General features: G+C 40.1%; 1 long non-coding RNA gene across 4 annotated transcripts; it reads right to left on the bottom strand.

Moving 5' to 3' along the window:
• Positions 1–9,656: 9,656 nt before the first annotated feature.
• On the bottom strand, positions 9,657–13,879 carry LOC147370972 (uncharacterized). 4 transcript variants are annotated; one of them, XR_015166241.1, is made up of 4 exons: positions 13,133–13,879; positions 12,923–13,053; positions 12,681–12,798; positions 9,657–10,286 (listed from the first exon to the last, which is right to left on the bottom strand). It is a non-coding gene; the product is annotated as an uncharacterized LOC147370972 (long non-coding RNA). The 4 variants fall into 4 exon arrangements; XR_015166239.1 differs by adding an exon at positions 12,397–12,472 and having other exon boundaries at positions 12,923–13,780; XR_015166240.1 differs by having other exon boundaries at positions 9,657–10,274; positions 12,923–13,776.
• Positions 13,880–16,948: the final 3,069 nt, after the last annotated feature.

Raw genomic sequence — 16,948 nt, 5'->3', positions numbered from 1 at the left:
AGATGCGACTGAGCGCACTTGCGCGCGCGCACACACACACACACACACAGTCTAAATTCACCGAACGGCTACAAAACTTCTATTTGCTTTAATATGGCTTAGAAACTGCTAGTGTAAGGATGCTTTTCTTTATGACAGTTTAGATCACAGTGTATGTTCATATTAAATAGTCCATATTAAAACTTTTCTGTTCACAAATGTGTTCTGTAAATCAAATTTAGCTGAGGATGATCAATACTTCTTTCAAAGCAAATGACAATATCATTTGTATACATACATATATACACACATACATTAAACTTTTTAATCTTTTATAGCAAAGTAGAAAAGAATGTATAGGAATTAGATTAATATTGGATATTTTCAGTTATTTATGATCAAAATTTTGTTTGAGTGTTTTATTTCTCCAATAAAGGAAAGCCAGGAAAGTGTCAATCAATAAGTTTCAAAATAGATTTTTAAAAAAGAGAAAAAAACCTTATTCTAGTTCACCTTGTATTTTAAATGAATACCCAGTAGCTCTAAAAGGAGAATAGCTATTTTATGAATTTTTTCCTAAGAAAACATTGAACTTATTAAAGACTTTTCTATTTACCTCTCAAAGAATCCCAATTAAACTAGAGCTTTTGATAGTTCAAAAACATAATTTTAGCTCTGTAACTCTCCATTCAATTTTGTTTGAACCTAAAACTGCTCTAAAAAATAAAGTATATTAATTTGTTAAAACTACATAATTTTGGAATATTTTTAGAATAATTTTTAACTTATAGTTCAGGTGATTATTAGGTTGTCTCAGAGGTTAAAAATTTGTTTCAGCTCAGTAGTTTTCAACTCTTACCTATCCAAGTATTAGAACTCTTGAGGGGCATTTAAATGTAGATACCTTGGGGGCTTCCCAGGTGGCAGTAATGGTAAAGAACCCGCCTGCCAATACAGGAGACATGAGATATGGGTCTAGCCCTGGGTTGATTAAACCCCCTGGAGGAGGATCTGGCAACCTACTCCAATATTCTTGCCTGGAGAATCCTATGGACAGAGGAGCCTGGCAGACTATGGTTCATAGTGTCACAAAAAATCAGATACAACTGAAACCCCTTAGTACTCATGCACACATGCAACTCTGTGGATGTAATAAGTATTACTTGAAATGGGTGAATTTTATAATAAGTGAATTATATCTCAAAAGGTGTATTTTAGAAAATGTTGGTGCCCAGTTATCATTCTGGACTAATTAAATCTAAGACATCTGAGGAAAGATCAAGGCACACACCCAGGTGATTCTCACAGCCTGAGGATAAAACCACTATCGAGCTTGTTCTATTTAGCGAAAAAAAGTACTAGCATTCATTATTTTGGGGATTTATTCTGGCAAATGAAGTGTTTAAAAGCAAAACAGTTTTGATTTCTAACTTTGTTTAGCTTGATTATAAGCCTTCATGATGATGTAAGGGTAAAATTCTTCAGAAGTAAGAGAAAGCCACCTAGTTATCTTTAACTAACTTCAGTGTGATATGGAAATAGCTAATTTCAGACAAGAAGGAAAGGCAGAATTCCTGTAGAATTATATTCAGAACCAAAGAGATCTCTTCTGGAAAAGGGTTGTTTGTAGCAGGTGGTGGTGATGGTGGGGGTGGTGATTTCCACCACTGTGCAGAGGATCAGCAAAATCTACCAGAAGGCTCTGGACTGCACTGGCAAATAAAACTTCTCTGTAGATGTAGATGAACAGATTTTCAGTGACCCAGAACAATCACCCTGTTCATTATGCTGACAATGTAGCAGGTTGCATCCATGACGTGAATTTAGTGCTGAAAAAGGACGAGTCCCATAGTGGAATATGCCATTTACAGATCTCTTCTCCTCTCCTTTCATGGTATCACCTACACTGCTAGATGCCCGCTGTCCTCAGGAGATACTCTGTGAAATAGGACTTAGCTCTAAAAGAACTTACTCAAGCCTACCCTTAGTGAATGTCCAAGCTTTGGACCTCTCTCTCCATCTATTAAAGTCTACCATGCGTTCAGCATAGTGAACACTGTACTTGTCTCCCCTATAGTTGAGTTCTTCTTACTGTAGCACACATAGACTCTAAGTCATTAAGGGTAATATCATTTCTCTTGAGAAAATGATTGGTCCAAGAGTAAGTGTATGTCCTAATTCAGCCCAATCAATGTGGAGCTCAAGAGTTCTACTTTGTTATTGGGAAAAACACACTTTCTCCCTCTGGATGTGAATAAGGAAGCAGGCAGTGCTGTGAATTGCTGAGAACTATACAGTTTGCATTAGGGACACCAAGCTGAGAACAAAGTCAACCCATGTTGGTGGACAGAGCTGAGAAAATTGCAGAGGATGAGATGAAGATTCCTGACAAAATTGCGAAAATTGTTCTCAAATGCTCATGCCCAAACCCTCACTGACTGCAGAGCTTCTCTGATAGGTGAGCTCATATTTACTTTTTGGTGAGTTAATCATTTTGAAGGACACTTCCTGTTCCTTGCATATAAAAGCATCTTAATTAATTTGTCTATTATATGTGGAATTTCTTTTAATTGGTTAATTTTAAAAAGTGAAATTAAGGATCAATATAATATTTTGGCATAATAAACAATATCCTCAGGATGTCTAACTTTAAATAGGGAATTGCCTACAATCAAAGAAGTTCATTTAAGAATAATAACAGAGTGAATGGTCCTAAGATTATTAGGGTTGAGATTTTGGATAGAGGGGCTTTCTCAAATGAAAACACTCCAAAGATCCATCTGGCCTCTATTTTGTGTCCAGTAGAATCTGCCTTCCTTTTGACAATTGTTTCTATTACTTCTATAATGATGCTCCTCTTCCAACTATCACCATTACTCTGTGCTGTGCTGTGCTTGGTGGCTCAGTCATGTCTGACTCTTTGGGACCCCATGGACTGTAGCCCCCCAGTCTCCTCTGTCCATAGGGATTCCCCAGGCAAGAATACTGGAGTGGGTTGCCATGCCCTCCTCCAGGGGATCTTCCCAACCCAGGGATCAAACCCAGGTCTCCTGCATTGCAGACAGATTCTTTACTATCTGAGCCACCAGGAAGGCCAAGAATACTGGAGTGGGTAGCTATTCCTTCTCCAGGGCATCTTCCTGACCCAGAAATGGAACCAGGGTCTCCTGCATTGCAGGCAGATTCTTTACCAGCTGAGCTACCAGGGAAGCCCTACATTATCCTAACCATCAGCAACCAAGACTCTTTCAATCTATCTTCATCTCTCTCTCTCTCCCCTTATTCTGCTTCTCCTTTTAATCCTGAGCCTCACTGTTGATCTGAGAATCATATTAGCTTAAGCCTCTCCTTTTAGCGTCTGTATGCTATGCCTTCAGGATATTAAACAGCTAATAAATTAATCCAAGTCAATATTCTAATGGGTAGACAGGCTCTCCCAGATTACACATTAATTCCTAACCATCCTAGAATCTTCCTTGTTTAATCTAAAGATTGTTCATAATGGTGGTAATTTGGTGGGAGGAAAGGCTGAGCGAAGAATGGGGGCAACTTTTGAGGACAGCTTCAGATCATCCCGAAGAAGCTGATGTGACCAGGAGACTGGACTGAGAAAATGTGGAAGATGGAAGTGGATCACAGTTTGGAGGAATTTGGCACCCAAGTGTGTGAAATGAAAGGAGAGAGAATGTACTTCTAACATGAGTAGGGAAGCAGAAATAATTTTGCTCATTGGTGAGAGGGTAGGAAAATGGATTAGTGTCATGATCTCAGAAAATCAGCAATTAAACTCTGCAGAAAGCCAACCAAAAGTTTAATTATAACTTTTAACATCTAAACATAACTTGAAAACATAGAACAATCGCCATGTAAAAATTAGGCTGCTAGCCACTAATTAGGGTGGCAAATTAGGGTGGCCACCACTGGGTGTGATTGATCAAACCTTAAGAAGAAGGGCAACAAATAAATTTAGAACAGGTAAGTTACTACTAATTTTTACTGTTCAATTTCTCCATCCTTGACTCTTTCTTTGCATAGGTATAGGTAGATCTTTTCCCCTGCCAGACACTGGAATGAGAGTTTTATCTTTATGCTTTTTATAATGATTTTTCAAAAAAACTGTTTAGTACCGCTCTCTGGAAGGGCCACATCCTTGAGAACACCTGCACTTGCTGTTAACCGATTATTATTAAGCAAGAGCAAATGACATGAAGTCAGTTACAATAAAGTGTAAATAAAAAAGTTTATGGCAGGGTGTGTAGAGCAAAAAAAAATTGAAATTAATCATCCAGGCAAAGCAAGGACAGATCCAAAGGTCATTTTTTTCTTCACTTACATACTTCAGTAAATGCCTTGATTAAAAATTGTGCTCATGTTTCAAAAAATTTAACTTGGGATTATAATTGATTAACTTTTTGTGACTTCTAGTATAACAATCACATTCACTCTCAAAATAAAATGTCTTTGCTAATATAATAAGCTTTTTTTCTCTGAGGAGTCTGACTGGTAAATATCAGCCTAGAACATTTTAAGATGCTGTGCTTTTCGTGCAGTTGAAATTTCTTCTAAGGGTGTGGAAAATTCAGTTTTCTGCACTCACCTCAAACGGTATCTTTGTTTAATTGAGAAGTGAGCTTAAATACTTGGTACAAGGGATAGAATTATTCTGTGATTGACCTTTTCCTTAACATCTTTTGCACCCTATGTCAAAGGACTTGATTTTCTTGGACAATTTAGGTAACAGCTGAGAATTGAAGGAAGGATTCTACTCAATTTCAAATGAACAATTTTAATTAAGCATTTATGGAATACCAGTCAGTATGTTCAGTGTTGCAAGGGGTACAAACGTGAACAGAATATTTCTCATAATTGACAGTATCAGTAAGTGGTTAGACTGTGGTTAGATCTACCACAATATCTGTTATTCACCATCTCCCATCCCAAATAAGCATACAATCTTAAGGAAAGCACTATATGTACCATTTAAAAGTACCTTCTACACACATATGCTGTTAGGAGCTTTCCACCTCTACCTCATTCTCCTAACAAGATTGCCACCTCTAAGTCTCATATATCTTGGCTCCTGCACTCAAGAAATTTAGAGTTTAGTAAGAGAGAAAAAGCAAGTGTATACACACACACAGACACACACACCTTTTGATATAAAAGAATATAATACAGAATGTGTTTTTCTACTTTTCTTGTTTTCTAACTGCCATTTGGATGTGTTTCTTCTGAACCTCTTCTTTGTTCTCTATATCCTTTTTAATTATGGGATTTTGGTAAAATCTATTTTCTTAGAACTTACGTGTTAAATTACAACGATGTATGTGTTGGCCAATCTATTATTAAAACCTGGATTCTTCCAAGCAATGTCACCCTCAAGATGAATAAGCATTATGTTCTAGACTTTGACTCCAATCTTTGTTCTCTCTCACTGGGTCTGAGTTATGACAATAAAGTCATGATATATGACATAATTTCTCTTTAGTAATCATAGTGCATACACTTTGAATCATCAAGATGAGTTGACCATCTCTCTTCATTTACTTTCTCTGGTAGCAATTTTATTCTTCTAGAATCACAGTTACTATTTTAAGCACTCCCTTTCTTATTTTATTTTTTAAATGAAATGATTGACTTTCTGATGTGCATTTCTATGAGTTTTAACACATGTATGAATTCATATAGCCATTCCCACAATCAGCATGCAGAATGATTTCATCACACTCATTATTTTAAATTGTTTCTTTTCTTATTGTTGGGTTTTGAGAGTTTCTTATATATTCTGCACAAATATACTTTATTTGATGTATGATTTGCAAGTATTTTCTTCCAGCTTTTACTTTGCCTTTTCATTATCTTAATAGTATCTTTTGAAAGGCAAAACTTTTAATTTTGATGAACTCCAATTTATCAGTTTTTTTTTCCTTTTATAAATCATGTTTTTAGTGTTAACTCTAAAAATTCTTTGCTTAACTCTAGGTCACAATGATTTTCTCCTAAAAATTTTATAGTTTTATGTGTTACACATATCTTCAATTCAAATTAATTTGGACATACTATTACTGTACATGTCAATTCCTCACTTTGTATATTTGTTCCGTATTTGTTAATCTTTTTTTTTTTTTTTTTTAATTTTGGCCATACTGCTCAGCATGAGGGATCTTAGTTCCCTGACCAGGGACTGAACCCGTGCTCCTGTAGTGGAAACATGCAGTCTTAAGTCCCTCTCAAGTACTTCTAATCCACAATTTATTGCTCAAATTTGGGATTTCCATTGTGCATTAATAGGTCTTTGCAGTTTACAAATAGGTTTATAAAGGTATTAGTAAATTTCACATGAACAATTTCATCTAATCCTCACAATAAGCCTGAAAGTTTGAGTAGATGTAAGAACTAAGGCTCAAGGAAAGGAAAGAAAAGTCAAGTCGCTCAGTCACGTCTGACTCTCTGTGACCCCATGGACTGTAGCCTATCAGGCTCCTCCAGCCATGGCATTTTCCAGGCAAGGGTACTGGAGTGTGTTGCCATTTCCTTCTCCAGGGTATCTTCCCGACCTAGGGATCGAACCCAGGTCTCCCACATTGCAGGCAGACACTTTACTGTCTGAGCCACCAGGGAAGCAAGGTTCAAGGAGTCCATGCTTATCACAGAAATGAGGAGAGCTCTGATCTCCCAGTTCCAAGGGGAGTTCTTTATACCATGAGGTGGCATCCTTTTAGCTTACTCTGATTCATTTGCTTTTATATTTCCATTTTGGTGGTACCAGTCTTGTGTGAAAATATACAGGAGTAACATATTTAGGCCATAACAGAGATTTAATTAATTCCTGAGGAATCTGAGCTAAGAGAATATCCTACATCTTTCTATCTCTCTGCTTTTTTGGGAGCTCTTCCTTTTAACTGACATAACTTCCCTTACCACTCTGTAGTCAAAGATCTATTCAATCTCTATCACCTATATAAAACTGTTCCCATCATTACTACCAGGATTTAGTGAGAACAATAACTAATGGCCAATGTTAGGAAAGGGATTCATGTTCCAGCCTTTCTTAGCTCCACTCAGCTGAAGGTTCTCATTAATTTACTGCTACTGCTAAGTCGCTTCAGTCCTGTCCGACTCTGTGTGACCCCATAGAGGGCAGCCCACCAGGCTCCCCCATCTCCGGGATTCTCCAGGCAAGAACACCTGAGTGGGTTGCCATTTCCTTCAATGCATGAAAGTGAAAAGTGAAAGTGAAGTTGCTCAGTCATATCCGACTCTTAGCGACCCCATGGACTGCAGGCTACCAGGCTCCTCCATCCACGGGATTTTCCAGGCAAGAGTACTGGAGTGGGGTGCCATTGCCTTCTCCGTTTCATTAATTTAACAGTTACTCTATTTCAAATGTTTTGCTAGGGCTAGCAAATAAAGGGAGAATGAGAGATATCTCTGTATGTCTCAAATCTAGCAAAAGAGACAAGCCATGTTATTGCTTTGGAAAATATTTGCAAATATTTACTGTCTGCTCATCATATGCAATGCATTGTGTTAAACCCACAGTATGGATAAATCTATAAAGTAGTAAAATGATTACACTTGCTTGACAAACGAAGAAACAAAACTCTATAGAGAGGTTAAATAACTTATTCAAGGTCACACCATATGGTAAGTAGAGATGCCAGGATTTGAACTCATGTGCCTAACTATTAAGTGATTAGAATTCAGATTTCCTAATGATATATTGGGCTTCCTGGTGGCTCAGCAGTAAATAATCCACCTGCCAATCCAGGAGACACAGATTTGATCCCTGGATCAGGAAGATCCCCTAGAGAAGGAAATGGCAACCCACTCCAGGATTCTCGCCTGAGAAATCAAATGGACAGAGGAGCCTGGTAGGCTACAGTCCATAGGGTTGCAGTGAGTTGGACATGACTTAGTGACAAAACAACAACAAATGATACACTGACTTCTCTCCACTACCGCTTCTTTAAAGTTAATTAAATGTCATTCTATTTTTGTTTTAACAGATTCATCCTTCTTGATACTCTGCAGTTAAGTCACTAAGAGCTCCTTAAAGAAGATTTAATGTGTCCAAACTGATCCTCCTGCCCATCACAATCAAGCTGTTTCTTTTGCTCTTTCTCATCTCAGCTAATGGCAACACCATTCCTCCAATTGCTCATACCTCTTTTTTTCCCCTCATATCTCACTTTCATATGGCAGCCAATTCTGTTGTCTACACATTTATACTAGGTCCAAAATTTGACAGGTCCTCACCATTCACACTTGGAGAAGGCAATGGCACCCCACTCCAGTACTCTTGCCTCGAAAATCCCATGGATGGAGGAGCCTGGTAAGCTGCAGTCCATGAGGTCACTAAGAGTCAGACACAACTGAGCAACTTCACTTTCACTTTCCACTTTCATGTATTGGAGGAAATGGCAACCCACTCCAGTGTTCTTGCCTGGAGAATCCCAGGGACGGGGGAGCCTAGTGGGCTGCCGTCTATGGGGTCGCACAGATTCGGATATGACTGAAGCGACTTAGCAGCAGCAGCACCATTCACACTACTTACCTGATCCAGGTCATTGTCATGCGTGTTAAGTTGCCTCAGTTGTGTCCAACTCTTTGCGACCCCATAGACTCTAGCCTGCCAGGCTCCTCTGTCCATGGGATCCTCCAGGCAAGAATACTGGAGTGGGTTGCCATGCCCTTCTCCGGGCATCTTCCCCACCCAGAATGGAACTCATGTCTCCTGCAGTTCCTGCAATGCAGGCAGATTCTCTGCCACTGAGCTAACAAGGAAGCCCCAGGTCATCGTCATCTCTCACCAGTTTGCAATCCCAGCTCTTAAATCCTAAGCAAAATGAGTCCACCTGAACTGAGACCTAATTTCACAATGAAAAATATTCTCAAAAGAGAGGTTATTGGCACTTTAGTATATTCATTCCACTTTGTAATATTAGCTAAAATTGGCTCTTTCTTACTCCCTTATATCTGACTGCTATTTAATCTTGGAAATGACTGGTTTATCCACAAATGATATATACAGCAATTATTTCTGACGATTTTTGCTCCTTAAAGAACATAGAAACAGATTCTATTGTTACATCACACCTGTATATATTTTTTAATTAGACGTTTCAGTGAATGTCTAAAGACCTATATATTAGGAAAACGTTGATCTAGCTTGGGGTGAAGTAAAATGTCAAGCTTCATCTCTGGAAGCTCTGGGCCAATGTTTTCTGTAATTCCAAGGAAATATATTCATACCATTTAAATTAATGACCTCCAAGTAAGTTCACTTTAGAGGGTTAAATCACAAACCGGTGCTGATTTTAAATGAATTCATGTTGACTCTAATTATTAGAAATCCTCAGTCTACTTCTACACTTCTCAGCTGTAAAGCACTTTGCCATTTACAATTTCCCCCCATGAAGAGTGGTGGTAGTTAATGCTGTCCTCCGTATAGTCCTAGGTCTTTTCCACAGTAGGCTTTCGCTGTGGTTGGATGGGGCCTTGTGAATAGCTCAGGTCAATGAATTAGGAACTAAAGTGATATGTGTCAGTCCCAAGCAGATGATATAATTGCTTCTAGACCCTTCTTTCCATCTGTATCTGGGTATTAACAATGTTTGAGATGATGGCTATTGTGTCATTCTGGGTTCCTAAGAGATAACAGGCTAAGCACTAACTGATTTGTTATGGTTTTTTATTTTGAACAAAAAATAAAATTGTGTTGCTTAGATCACTGAGATTTTTGTCTTGTTTCCACAGCATAACATGGCCTAACCTGACTGACACATACGTTATCTTATATGATTCCTACGTGTTATCATATACATATACACATATATTAAATATACATATATACATACATATATAAACATATATGATCACCTATGATTTTCATAACAACCTATAAGGTAGGAAGCTCAGGTTAAATTGATTTTCCTCCTATATAGATAAGGACACTGAGGCTCACAGAAGTAAATACTTTGCCCTAGGTGCACAGATGGAGAAGGCGATGGCACCCCACTCCAGTGCTCTTGCCTGGAAAATCCCATGGACGGAGGAGCCTGGTAGGCTGCAGTCCATGGAGTCGCTAAGAGTCGGACACAACTGAGCGACTTCATTTTCACTCTTCACTTTCATGCACTGGAGAAGGACATGGCAACCCACTCCAGTGTTCTTGCTTGGAGAATCCCAGGGACGCGGGAGCCTGGTGGGCTGCTGTCTATGGGGTCGCACAGAGTCGGACACAAATGAATCGACTTAGAAGCAGCAGCAGCAGCAGCAGCAGGTGCACAGAACTAATGAGAAAACTAGGAGTGAAAATTGGATTGAATGACTTCACATCTCTGCTCTTTTAAAAAGATATAATTCTAAACACAGAGTCTTCTAATTCTTGACCGAAACATTTTCAACTTGAAAATTTTCCAAGTGGAACATTATGTGTCAATTTATATTAAAAATATCATGATTCACCACAATATTTCTTGTTATCCCTTATCCGTGACCACTTACCTCAATCTTTTAGTTGATCAGAGTAGTCATGAGATAAAGAATACAGGAAGGTTATAAATGTCACTTTTTAAAGTATACTTTGAGCTAAAGACATATTTGCATAAACTCTTTAAAAAGTGTTTATTTATACAAAGTAGAGCCTTGACAATACTAAGCTTATATTCATAGTATATCCCTGTGACAGTCTTACATTTTGAAGCTGCATTCTCTTGAATGGGGAAACCATACACCAGTTCATTCCTTTCAGGAAAATGTACCTTAAGAGATTTCTCAAAGCAAGGAAAACAAACGGTTTATACTGAGGTAAGTTAGTTAAAACAACATCAATAATTACAAAAACCTTACCTACTGTCTAGGATTTGGGGTATGAACAGAACTGAAAAAATTTTTCAGGCCTGGATCTTTCAGTAACCCTTGTTTCTGAAAGCCTACACCCTGTAAAACTATTCTGGAGCAATTATTAACCACACAATGAGCCCGTGAGACAGCAGATGCTAGGCTCTCCTTTCCCTCCCTTTTTACCTCCTCAGTCAAACATATTTGTAGAGTACATATTTATCTACTTAAAAAAAGAAGAAAAAACCCTGTTCCCTCCCTTCTAACAGGAAGTAAGCAGGATTTCTCCTCATAGGCTATAAAAATATTGACAGTAGATAATGGGCCTGTATAAGATACTGGTGGGAAGTGAGTTAATAATCACAGAATCAAACTGCAGGGAGCTTCAGATGCTGCCTAAAACCAGGATGGCAATGAATACTGTTTTTGTTAATAACTAGCTGGTGACAGAACACGATTTCAACCTGGTTTTACTGGAACTGAAAAACACAATGCCAGAGAGATATATAGTAATAAGATATACCTATCTTATTTATATCTATGAATTATTTTCCACAAATATAAGAAAGAAGCATCATCTCTATGAAAAAAAAAAGCATTTGATAAATTTATCTAAATTAAAATGTGATTAACAGTAATTAGGACTATTGGAGGATAAAACACTCTCTTTTTAAGCACTGCAAGAAAGGAAACTAATTTAGCCAAGCAATATTACCTAATTTATTGAACTATCTGGAGAATTTTCTCTTTTAAAAATATTGTTGTTTAGTTGCTAAGTCGCGTTCAACTCTTTTGTGACCCCATGGACTGTAGCCCGCCAGGCTCCTCTATCCATAGGATTTCCCAGGCAAGAAAAGTGGAGTGGGTGGCTATTTCCTTCTCCAGGGCATCTTCCTGACCCAGGGATCAAACCCACTTCTCCCGCCCGCATTGGCAGGCAGGTTCTTTACCACTGAGCTGTGGTTCAATATTCTTAACAAGCATTAGATGTTAGAACTTTTCAGAAACGTAAGAAGTTTTCACATAGCCTAGGAATATCAAGATAATCTTTTACAAAATCATAGTTCTTTTAGGGAGAGCAAGGGATGTTCCATAACACAGATGATCTACATTTCCTTAGAAATTAAACTTTCAAAGGAGACAGCTACACTCTGAAAATATGTTTTATCCTTCTATTGAAGCATAAATTTTTACTGCCCTTCTGTATAAAGCAAACTGGAAAGGTATCACTTTCTGTAATGATTAACCCCCTACTTGCCAGCTGTCCTGGTGAATACCTCTAGACTTGGGCAGACATTAAGCAACCACAAGTCCTACCGGTGCAAATCCTTCTGCAAGTTCTGCAGTAGTGTGTGTGCTCTCCCTCCCTCCCTCTCTCTTCTGATTTCTATAAGTATTATTATTTTAACCAAATGTCTTAAGTATTCATTCTTATCTTTCTTATGGTGTAAATTTAGAAATTATGTAAATCTTCTGCTATCTGTTAAACATCTAATGGTGAAACCATCTGTTAGAGATGAAACTAGTTTACTGTTGAAAAATTCAGGAGGACCCAGTAAAAGGATCGATTACCTTGGTAAACTTCAGGACACAGTTCTGAATGGCTCATTTCATTCTTTCTACTGTTCTTTATAAGTGTCCTGCAAACCTGTTAACAAGCATGATGAACCAAAAACTCTCACTGATTGAAGAGTCTTTGGGAGAATTTCATTTATTGCCTAGGCGAAAATAAATTGAAAAGAGTACACAAAGGTGGTGGTGGGGGGCGGGGACAGAAAGAACTGAGGATTGTTTTTAGAGAGAAATCATCCTGAAAACTGTAGTATTGCTTAGTGGCTATTTGGTATTAAAAGTACCTGCAAGTCTCTAGATTGCAGTCAAGGTGAATTTGAAAAAGGTGATCCTTGAACCCGAGTGAAGTCCCAAAGGCTGGCGGAGGGATCGTTCCCAAAGATATGTTGATGAGCTCAGATGCTAACGATAATGCAAGTATTAAATGAAGGTTACTATAGCAAGGTGCCTGCCCCGGGGAAGAATTCTGACCGCAAAAGAAATAGAGATCTCTGACTCTTGATCACACAAATGGGCTGATGCTGACCTGCATCAGTGATCCCGAGTTGATTTAACCGAGATTAGGAGGCGAAAGTCGACAGCGCAGCCAACGAAACATTGCTGGGTATTTTTGTCTGGAGAGAGGGGGGAGGGGGAAAGAACAGGGGAAAGAAAACCCTGGGAGAGAAAACCTTCAGGGCTGGTCACACCGACACGAGATCCGGTTTCCCCAGCTCTGCCCACCCACACCTCCCACCTCTGCTCCCTTCCCGGGCCAGGGTTAAGGGCCGATGCCGGAAGCTGCTCCTAAGGAGGCGCTGCAGATTTTTCCATCTTTTCAAGATGTTAACTTGCTCCTGCCCCGCCGCTGGGAGGTGGCGGAGCGGTCTTGCTCGCCAGGCAGTGAAGTGTCTGCTCAGGTCTGGCCCTGACGGTGGGAGGCGAGAGACCAAGAGGGAAAACCCGAGGCATGGAGAGCCGTGAGGTTAGGGCGCCTTTGGTTAAGGAGCAGAGACGCGAAATACAATCACTAGCTAAGAAAGATCAGTATTGGCAACCAAAGATCGAGGGCGTGGGGGATGGAAGAAAAAAGTGAAAAAGGAACTTAATGGATGACTTAAGGGTTGAGGGAGCGCGGGTTGAAAGAGACGTGGCTACTCAAAGTAGAAAATGAATGTGGAGCCCGCGAGAGCTCATAGAAAGGAAGGGAAGACTGAGAGTGGAAGGGAAAGAGGCTCTAGAAAACTCAAGCAGCGAGGGAAAGTCGGGGAAGAGGCTGGTTGGGCTCGCCGGCCTTCCAGGGATCGCGCGGTGGTCCGGGAGGCTGCCGCGCATCTTCAGGTCCCCACCGCACCGGGTCAGCGCGGGAAGCCGCTTTCCAAAACCGACCTCGGGTATCGATCGTTCCAGATAAAGCACAGAAAGGCATATTGGGGGGGGGGGGTCTCTGAGCTCGGCTGCACAGGTGCCTAAGACCTTGCCCTCATTCGAGGGGCTCACGGAAGAGCGCTTCCAAAATAGTTAACGACACCACTTAAGAGGACCATAGCACACAGCTGGGAGCACTTACCCCAGCCTGGGGAGTTCAAGGGTTAGGACAAAAGTAAAAAAATGGAGGGAAGAACCTGTTAGGCCTTGTAGGAGTTTTCAAGGCAGAAAGAGGTTCTGGTGTCGGCTGCAATCAATTTAATGAGTCCATCTAATTTAAAGAGAAAGGTGACAAGGGATGGATTCTGCGGCCGGCAGAGCACTCAGAGGCTTGAGTGACCTTGACCCGCACTTGTTTCCTCCATGGGCACTATATGTCCACCACTGGGAGGGTGGCAAAGTCAAAGTAGACATGGCTACCTACGCTCAAGGGGCTGGCCCTTTTAAAATAGCAGTTACAGTGGAGTATCTAGAGCTTCCCTTGAGGTCCCAGGAAAAAAGAAAGCAAGATGAATCTTCACTAGACCTTGGAGGATTGGTGAGTCACCCAGAAGAGATAAGCTCAGAGGTGAAAGCAGGATTTTGGGGACAAGTCCTAGTTAACAAGATGGATTATTTTCTTCTTTATTTCCTAAGAGAGTGAGGGTGGAGAGGGGCGCACCACAAGGGACCTACATATAAAATGCCTGGCACCTGGGAAAGTGCTCCAGGGACTCTCCCAAATGGACCAAATAGATTACCTCCCCTTCTACAGCCCTGAAGGAGGCCTGGACTCCCTCATTAATATAGTCTTTGGCTGAGCAACCAGGCCTCCTAGCCCCACCCTCCAGTCCTTGCACATATGAGAAAACACTGAAACAGAGCCAGTGGCCTTGGTTTGAGTAGGTCAGACCTCTCTTTGTTGACAGCAAAATGGATGCACTGGAGGGACAAGGACAGATACATACAACAAAATGTTGGGAAAGTAGCCTCCTGGCCTACAGTGAATTCCTTAGGGTCATTTTGAGAGCAACGCTAAGTAGGAAAGATGCTTTGTCACAGCTTTGAACTCCCTTTCTGGAAACAGGAGGTATAGAGACAGTCCAAAATAGTAGGGGAAGTTTGGCCAGGTGGGTCACATGTATAGTCATGAGGGACAGGTTAAGAGTCAGTCTGGGTTTAGGCTTTGGCAAAAAGGGCTCTGAACTAAATTCTCAGGTGCTGTCCTGGGATGCAGATGGGAAGGAGCAATGAGGGAAACTATATAGGTAAGACAGCAAGTACAAAGTTTATTTCTTGTTTCTAAAGCGTGACCCAGTTAACTGCTTGCAAACTTTCCTTTTTTGATTAGAAATATTTTCTGCATTTCAAACACCTCTACTCTCCACTTCACTCCTTATGTGTGTTGAGGGGGGCAGGTTGTGAAAACACTTAGGTCACAGGCAGTATAGAAGAGCTTGCTTTAAACCAATGAATTGCTATTTTTTAGTCTCTAAGTTGTGTCTGACTCTTTTGTGACCCCATGGACTGTAGCCTGCAAGGCTCCTCTGTCCATGAGATTTCTCAGGCAAGAATACCAATACCGGAATGGGTTACCATTTCTTTCTCCAGGGGATCTTCCTAACCCAGAGGCTGAACCCACATTTCCTTGTCTCCTACACTGGCAGTTGGATTCTTTACTGCGGAGTCATCTGGGAAGCCCAAAACCAACGAATAAAGATTTATAAAAGGGAATACTGATTTTTGATATGTAGAGAACAGAACTTTTCAAAACAAAGATATTTTTTCAGATACTGAACCAGTCAGGCAATGGTAAATATTTACCTGGAGGAAGGTTTAAGGGGAAAAAGCCAATAGCTCAGAAGACTAGGGGAATAAAAAATGTATGCTATCATTGAATGTATCCACAGTTACAAATGTAGCAGGTTAATTTACTTCACCCTCCAAGAGAAACAGTAAAAATTATAGCCCCATTTTCTTCCCATCCTACATAAAGGGACAATTTTGTGAAATGACGTGCTTTGGGCCATTACTCTTCAGGACACACTTTCATATAACATTCTTTGTCTCATTCCCTAACCTACATGTGTGTTTAGTATTTGGATGGATTTTTCCAGATGAGAGCATAAATGAATTTCTATACAGAATAAGAGCACTTGTGTCCAGTATCAGCTGAATCAGAGGAGCAAAGCTGGCATTCTAAATGAAAAATTATTCTAAACAATTATCTCTTAAATCTGTCACCTCATATTGGAGCCTGATCCATGATCATCTCCAGAAAATTATCTCTCTGGAGCAAATGTAAAGTGGATGAGTTTAGGAATCTCTATTATCATCACCAGCAACTTTGACCAAGAATAGGAGGAGCAGGTATAAGGTGACTGGCTGAAAATATGCAGCTGAGGCAGGTGAAATGTGGCAGGAAGAATTCTGATCCTAGACTCAGAGACCCCTGTGATCATGGTCTCTGCAGTGCTGAGGCCAAGTTACCTTCAGCAGGCCATTTAATCTCTCTGAGCCTCAGTTTCTTCTGGTATGAATTTATGACTACACTCTCACTAATCACTTCATAAGAAACAAAATAAAGGTATCCTCAGTTCAAAAGGAAGAGACTAGAATTGTGGTTGATTTGAAGATTGGCACTGAGGGTTTCAAACCACTCAGAATCTCTGCTGTTTTTGAAAGAAAACAATGAAGGCTATGAGCAGGGTACCCTTGTAACTGTGGATGAAATAGTTTGATGGCTACCATAAGACTCCAAAGGTGGGTGACCCATTTGAAGCAAGAATGCTACTCTCATCTGCAGTACCACAAAGCTGCTTTTCCATGTTTTACTCTGAGATCCCACCAAGTTCTAAGTTCTCTAAAGGGCAGAGGCTCGATTTTTTGTGTGTATTTCTCTCAGGGTGGTGAACCCCAGTGCTACGCTACCATCAGCACCCAGGAAGTACTCATTCATTGAGTAAAAGGAGGAGAAGATGAGGGAATATGAATAAGAGAGAGTGGGGCAAGAGTTTGAAAAGAATAAGAGAGGTAGTCACCAAAGGAAGTCTTGCTCTTCATGAGGTCACTGCCTTCTAAATAATAAAATTGCTTTTCTCTTTATTCTTGGAATATCAACACAAGAGAACAACTACTTTTTCATTCGGGTTATAGGTGGGTGTCC

Source organism: Bos grunniens, chromosome 6, assembly GCF_055505025.1.
Source record: "Bos grunniens cultivar Pamir isolate PY7600 chromosome 6, Bosgru_T2T1.0, whole genome shotgun sequence".
Lineage (NCBI taxonomy): Eukaryota > Metazoa > Chordata > Mammalia > Artiodactyla > Bovidae > Bos > Bos grunniens.
Note: the sequence above shows the minus strand (reverse complement) of the source record. Positions and strands in the feature narration are given on the sequence as shown.